The 7,343-nt window shown below is 38.1% G+C and overlaps 1 pseudogene; it reads right to left on the bottom strand.

Moving 5' to 3' along the window:
- Positions 1 to 1,102: 1,102 nt before the first annotated feature.
- On the bottom strand, positions 1,103 to 2,502 carry LOC134756175 (uncharacterized; annotated as a pseudogene).
- Between the last annotated feature and the right edge of the window lie 4,841 nt (positions 2,503 to 7,343).

The raw sequence follows: 7,343 nt of genomic DNA, 5'->3' as shown, positions 1-7,343 counted from the left end.
ATGTTAGAATGATGAATTTATGTTTACATAGATTGGTTGATGGTTTATATACTTTTATAGAAAATTGTCTTAAATGTAAAACTATTTCCAGATCTAGAATGTCCTTGCTCGCCGAGTGTAAGGTTTTGGTTTCACCAGATACGTGCCTGGGGACATGCACGTCATCAGGATGGTCGAGTGTAAGGTTTTATTATATTCAGAAAGGAATTAAACATTAATTAGCAGCTACACTGACTATTCTGGTGACGTCATGTTCGATGGCGGCAAACGGGTCGGCGCACAGGGCATTCTTGGCCGGGCGACGAAACCGAACGGACGTCTGATAGTAAAAATTGTGGAAGTACCTAATCTTAATCGTTGAGTTGTTGGTTTTGATTTGTTATTTTAAATAACGGTTTTGAAATATAATTACTTTTATAAACTACAAAGTGTTGGTTATTTGCGAGGTTGTTCACACAAACAAACAACAGTATAAAAATAACAGTAGGAATATCTAAGAACAAAATTAGGCAAATATTTAAGCAACCAAAATAAGTTAAGTAAATAATGTAAGTAGAACCTACAGACAGGTTCCTTCTTTATCATAAAACTGTTACTCTTAGTAACTTCAAGTTATATCCATAAAAAAACACACACCCATATATTGTCATGTTACTACTTATACATATCTTTATCATTTTGACGGTGTGTTTCCTTATACGACAAATCCTCGGCCCAGCCCAGTGGACCGGTACCCCAAATTCGAAATTCGAATGCAGGGTGTTATGTGGCGTGGAGTAAAACACAGTTTGACGTTTCAAACTAGACTGATTTAATGTGGGACGTAGTGCCGCTTATAAGGGTAGCAAATCTCATTAGGATATTAGGATAAACATGAGAACAACAAACACATTATGGTCTCAGGACCATTTGAGATAAGTTAATGCTAATGACTACTAACACATTAAGATAATGATGATGTTTACAATTATCAATGAGAAATGTAAATAAAGTATTAATTATGATTTCAAAATACAAAATTATTGGGAAAGGTAAATAAACATGAGTAGCAACTTAATAACTAAAATAGGTATACAGGTCATATTATATAACACCTCCCCCCTTAGAATAAAGATTGGGCGTTAGCGCCTGATCTTTTAGAAGTTGCAGAAGCAGTAGAAGCGGGCTCCATGTCTTCATCTTCATCTTCCGTGACGCAGCTAGTTGATATTGTAAACATGGGTATTGCGACGTGAGTTCTCTGTTGTCGGGATGAATTTCCAAAACAGTTGTTGAATATCTGGATGCATCCGCTGGAATCTCGATTTGAAGAATTTGATGCTCGGCGGCGTAGTAGAAGTCCATTGGGGCAGCGTTTGCATATTTTGAATATAAGATAAGCTGACATTATTATGCCAAGCATAAAATATACCCAAGAGAAGGTGAGTGTGTTTCTTTGGGTAAAGGTTGTGGATTTGATTTTCTTTAACTCATCTGTATATTTATCTATATGGGTTCTAATCTGTCTTAGAGAATCCAGAGGTAATTCACTAATTCTGATTGGCATGAGGTCGGGTTTTTCTATGTTTTTATATTCTTCAAAACAGTCCTCTGTTCTTATGTCGGGTATTATGATAGGGTAAGTTACGTTTTCTTCGGACTCTCGGTAAGCTGATAACGTACTGTATCCGGTGTGGAGTTTGCAGTTTTTCGGTAGCGATAGTATGCCTGCGCCTTGTATTCTATGGTGTGTGACTTCGTTGGCGCACTGGAGAACGCAGTTGGTTTCGTCGGACAGTATGTAGAGCCATTTATTGTTGTCTATATATTGGAATGTGTTGATGTCGGCTTCGAAGGTTGAAGTGATGCAGATTTTCGGAAGAGATTTGGATATGCTGTGAAGTATTTGAAGCTCGCAGAGGGGACGAGCTGTAGCGTCGTAGGCGATGAGGTCGGTGCAGACTTTCTTCTCGGCGGTGTACGTTTTGCAGGTTTCTAGGGTGTTTGTTGACACGTAGGTTTGACCATTTGGGTTCGTAGCCAGATACACGTGCTCGGGAAGGGTAGTGGTATGAAGAGAGGAGTTCGGATGTTTGATAGGGATCGAGTATACATGATGTAGTTCAAGAGGATCATTTTGAATTAAGGGAAATACTAATATATATACAAGTTTATCTGAATAGACATATGCTGATAATGAGGAAGATTCTAGAATTGTGTGGACATTTTCTGGGGTAACAGTGACAACTAAATATTTGTTTGTGCGAATGTGGTTAGATAGAAGGAGTTTCTGATAGCGATTTTCATAGATATAATTGATGGGTGAATTGTATTAGTTTTTGCAAAAAGGATACTTGTTAGGCAATCATTAATTTCGTTTTTGAGGTTTATTACAGATTCCAAAATTTGAAGGGAAACAGTTGATACATCTTGGCTTGCCTTTAAACTAAACAGAAGCGATTGAGAAGAGTTACGGTGATCATTTAGACGTTCGATATTTTCATTAATGAAATAATAATATATTTTGATTTATAAACTATCGTACCTAATAATATATTTTGATTCATAAGCTATTGTACCTAAGTGTTACTTATATTGATTTAGACTTTTAACTAGGTTTTGGATTTAGAGATTTTGATCTTAATTCTAGATTTTGAATATGTTACTAGATTTAGATGAGTTTTCCTAACCTAAGGTTATCCTAGATTAGTCGCCTTTTACGACACGCTTGCAAGACGCGTTAGGACTATTCTTGAAATAGCCGGTCACTACACGGCTAAGGGGTTTAGTCGCCTCTTACGACATGCCAAACAATAAAGGCAGTAGGATTATTCTTTGGTAAAGCCGATCGCTACACGGCTGGAGAGTTTTAACTATTAGGGTTATTTATGTCGAAAGGTCTGAGTCGGTTGGCATGGACGAGTTGATTCCTACCGGATTTCCTAATCAGGTAATTTTCATTGAATCCAACTCTGATGACTTCACAGGGTCCTTCCCATTTGGGATCCAAATTGTTGGGATTTGGTGCCTTTACCATGACTTTGTCACCTAACGCAAACTTAGCTATGTTCCTAATGTTACCATCATAACGCTCTTTGGCCTTTTCTTTCATTTTTTGGGCGTTTTGGATTGCCACATCACGGGCTATTCTTAGTCGTTCGTTAAGGTCTTTTATATAGTCGGTTGCTGAGTATTCTGGTACTGTTTTAAGTGAATAAAAGGGGCGTGGTTTAAAACCGAAAAGAAGTTCGTAGGGCGTATATCCTGTGGAATTATTGATAGATGTATTATGGCAAATTATCGCCAAGGGGATTATTTGATCCCAATTCTTTTGTTTTCTTGTTTGGTACATACGTATGTGGTCTCGTAGTGTACCATGGAATCTTTCAAGAGCACCATTTGTTTGGGGGTGATAGGCTGTATTGAATGTCTGACTTGTACCTAGAAACTTTGTCAATTGTTTCATTAATCCGTTCATGAATTCGGTACCCTGATCAGAATGAAATCGTTTGGGTACTCCGAAGTGTTGGCAAAAGTGAAGAAGATATTTAGCAACTGTAAGGGCTTCTTTGTCGGGAATGGCGTAAGCTTGAACGTATCTAGTCAGTTCGTCTTGTAATGTCAATATGTATTTATTATTATTGTCACTGAAATCGGAATAGGAGACTAAGTCCATAGACACGCGTTCGAAAGGTTCTGAAGATTGGGAAGTTATAACCATGGGGGCTTTAAAAGTTCGTCTTTGAATTTTGTTACGTTGGCAGATTTCGCATGAGTTTATATAATTTCTTATGTCTTCTGACATGTTTTGCCAAAAATAATTCTCGCGGATTTTTCTACAAGTTTCGGTAATACCTCGGTGTCCTGAAAGTGGTTCATTATGATATGTTTTTAAGATTTGTGATATTTCTTGAGGTGTGGGATAATCAACTTTGTTTTCACAGATTGTGATATTACAATTGTACAGTTCTGCCAGGTAAGCGGTGATATGCGACTGTTGATTTCCTTGTAGCTTGCATGTTTGATGGTGCTTCAGATCTGGGACGAACAGGGTTTCGGAATGATTTTTTTCTAGGCATACTAATAAAGATTTGAAATAACTTTCGGCGTCCCAGGGGTCGTAGTATGAAGGTCTAGTATAACAAAAGTAAAGATTTTGTTTAGCTTCTGAGATTAGGTGATCTATGTCATAGATATTTTTACTTTCGTCCGGGTAGGTACTAGTTTGTGGGCATAAACCTAGAGCTTCATTGAACAACTGATCGAGATCGGCGTTTTTGCACGGAATTGGAATGAATATATTTTTGTGTCGAGCGTCTAAGAGTCTGTCGGGAGTTGTTTTTAGCAAGTGAGAATTCGGTGTGCAACCTTGTGATACGTATTGTTCGTAATGTGTTTGTAAGTAGTCGTTTGAAATAGATTTAGGGTCATTGATTCCTATGTTATTAATTGGTGGACGCGAAAGTGCGTCTGCATTAGTATTCATTTTCCCGGCTTTGTATATGATTTCGTAATCGAATTCCTCGAGTTTTAACCTCCATCGAACGAGACGGGATCCTGGGTCTTTAATTGAAAATAACCAAGTGAGGGGCTTGTGGTCAGTGACTATTTTGAATTTTCTACCAAAGAGATATGGTCGGAAATGTTTAACTGCCCATACTATTGCTAACAACTCTCGTTCTATAGTTGAGTAGTTAGTTTCAGCTTTATTTAGAGTACGGGATGCGTATGCAATAGGCAAATCTTTACCTATTTCGCCTTGAGATAGGATAGCTCCGACGGCATGAATGGAAGCGTCTGTCGTGAGTATGAATTCTTTGCTGAAATCGGGGTATTGTAGTAGAGGAGTGGTTGTTAAAATGTTCTTACATGAATCAAACGCTTTCTGTTGATCAGGTCCCCAAATGAAAGGTACGTCCTTTTTTAAAAGGCTCGTCATGGGTTTCGTAAGTTTACTGAAATTGGCTATGAACCTACGGTAATAGCCTGCTAGTCCTAAGAATGACTTGATGTCTTTGCATGATTTGGGAGTTGGGAAATCTTGAACAGATTTTACTTTTTCGGGGTTTGGCTTGACTCCTTCGCTAGAAATTATGTGGCCCAGGTAAGCTACTTCTTTTCTAAGAAATTCGCATTTATCAGGTTGGATTTTAAGGCTGCATTTTCTTAAACGATTGAAAACTTCGGTTAGTTTATCTTCGTGTTCCTGGAGACTAGATGCAAAAATAACGATATCGTCAAGATAAACGAAACATCGTTCACCTTGAAGGCCGTAAAGAACGCTATCCATTGCTCGTTGGAAGGTAGCAGGTGCATTTTTTAAACCGAAGGGCATTCTTAAGAACTCGTAGTGCCCATATGGTGTATTAAAAGCAGTTTTAGGTATGTCCTTTGGGTCTAGTTCTATTTGATGAAATCCGGATGCAAGATCTAAAGTCGTGAAGTAGATTGAATGACCTAATTTATCTAGGATGTCGGTGATGTTAGGAAGTGGGTAACTATCTCCTATCGTAATATCGTTTAACTTTCTGTAATCGATGACAACGCGCCATTTTTGTTTTCCGGAAGCGTCTAGTTTCTTAGGCACAACCCAGATGGGGCTGCTCCAAGGGGACGTACTTGGTCTTATTATGTTTTGATTAAGCATTTTATCCACTTGGGTCTTGACTTCTTGTTGGTGAATTTGTGGAAATCTGTAGGTTTTCGTATTAATGGGTGTCTCGGAGGTAGTGGGTATAGAATGTTTTGTATGGTTTGTGAACGTCAAAGGTTCACCTTCAGTATAAAAGATATCGGAAAATTCTGTGACGATTTTATTTAGAGATTCTTTTTCCTCGCTGTTAAGGTGGTCTTGTCTAATAAGTTCGTTTATATCTTTTTGGGGTCGAGTGTTTATGTTATTACCGCAGTTAAATGTATGGAGTTGATACTGGTTAAAATCTACTTCGTTTACTGAGTTTACATGGATGATAGGAATTGATATAGTTTTGTCTTCGTTGCTGGAGTTTACACACGTTATTAGGAACTGATTATTCTTGACAACAACGAGCGCGTTCGGAATAGTAAGGTGATCGTTAATGGATTGTTTGTCTACGATTGCTGTTCCGTCTGAGATATTTTTAGCTAGGCAAGTGATAACAGTTTCTGATCTTTGTCTGAGAATTTGTTTATTGCTATCGATAGAAGGATTTGTAGAATCGCTTAGAGTAAGAAATGTGTATGTTCTGTCGCGTATTCGCAGGGTTTTAGATTCATATGAGATATCGACATTGAATTTGGACATGAAATCGTTACCCAATATGCCATCAGCGTGGATATTAAGGTTAGCTACGTGAAATGTGAATTTGGGTAGTTGATCTAAGGATATATTACAGACACCGTAAGTTTGAACGGTGGAATTTGTGCTAGATACACCTATGATTGAGGCGATCCTAGACGTGTCGATTTTATTGTAGCCGATTTTGTCTTTATTGATGACTGAGATGGCCGCTCCGGTATCTAATAATAAGGTTACGGGTTCACCGTCGACGTGGAATACACAATGTTTAAGATCTTCTGGAGGTATGTTTAATGTATTTATAGTATATACTTCTTGGGGAGATTTAGGATTTTGCTTAGATTTTGCTTTTCGCTGTGATTTCGAATGAGGTTTCGATTTAGAGGATTTTTCGGTTTTGAATGAGGTCTTCGCGATTTGGTTTGAATTTGATAGATTGTCAGTTGATTTAGAATTAGCATTGATTTGGGATGTTTCCTTAAAGTTGTTTTCGGAGTTCGTATCATTAGGGATAAAAGAAGGCGTCGCGTTTATTTCTGGAGATTCGTTTGTATTTGAAGTTTGTTGTAATAAAGATTTGGCGGATTTCGAAAGAGATTCCATTGCATGGATGAACTGAGTTAGCAAGAGATCGATGGGTTTGTGAAGTTCTGGTACTTGATTTGGTAACTTCATAGTCTTGGGAGATTCTGAAACTTGATTTGGGCATTCAATAGATTTAAGAGGTTCTGATATTCGATTCTGTAATGTCATAGATTTAGAGGATTCTGGAACTTGATTTAGCGATTTAGTGGATCTAGGAGGTTCTGATATTTGATTTTGTAATGTCGTAGATTTAGGAGATTCTGGAACTTGATTTAGAGATTTAGTGGATCTAGGAGGTTCTGGTAATTGATTTCGTGTGACATTAGATTGTTCTAGAGTTTGTGTGGATGCGTCGCGCAAGTGTCTCCGATAGACTGGGTTTGTTTGCGGCCGCGTAACTTCGCACAGCGAAGTATGTGGAACAACCTTAGATTGTATGCGTTGAATTATATTTGTGCCTACTGAAGTTGTAGATTTTGCATGGCTTCCTGGACTTCCGGGG

The sequence above is a fragment of the Cydia strobilella genome, chromosome 3 (assembly GCF_947568885.1).
Source record: "Cydia strobilella chromosome 3, ilCydStro3.1, whole genome shotgun sequence".
In the NCBI taxonomy this organism is placed as follows: Eukaryota; Metazoa; Arthropoda; class Insecta; order Lepidoptera; family Tortricidae; genus Cydia; species Cydia strobilella.
The sequence above is the reverse complement of the archived record's forward strand: the minus strand, read 5'-3'. Positions and strand labels throughout refer to the sequence as shown.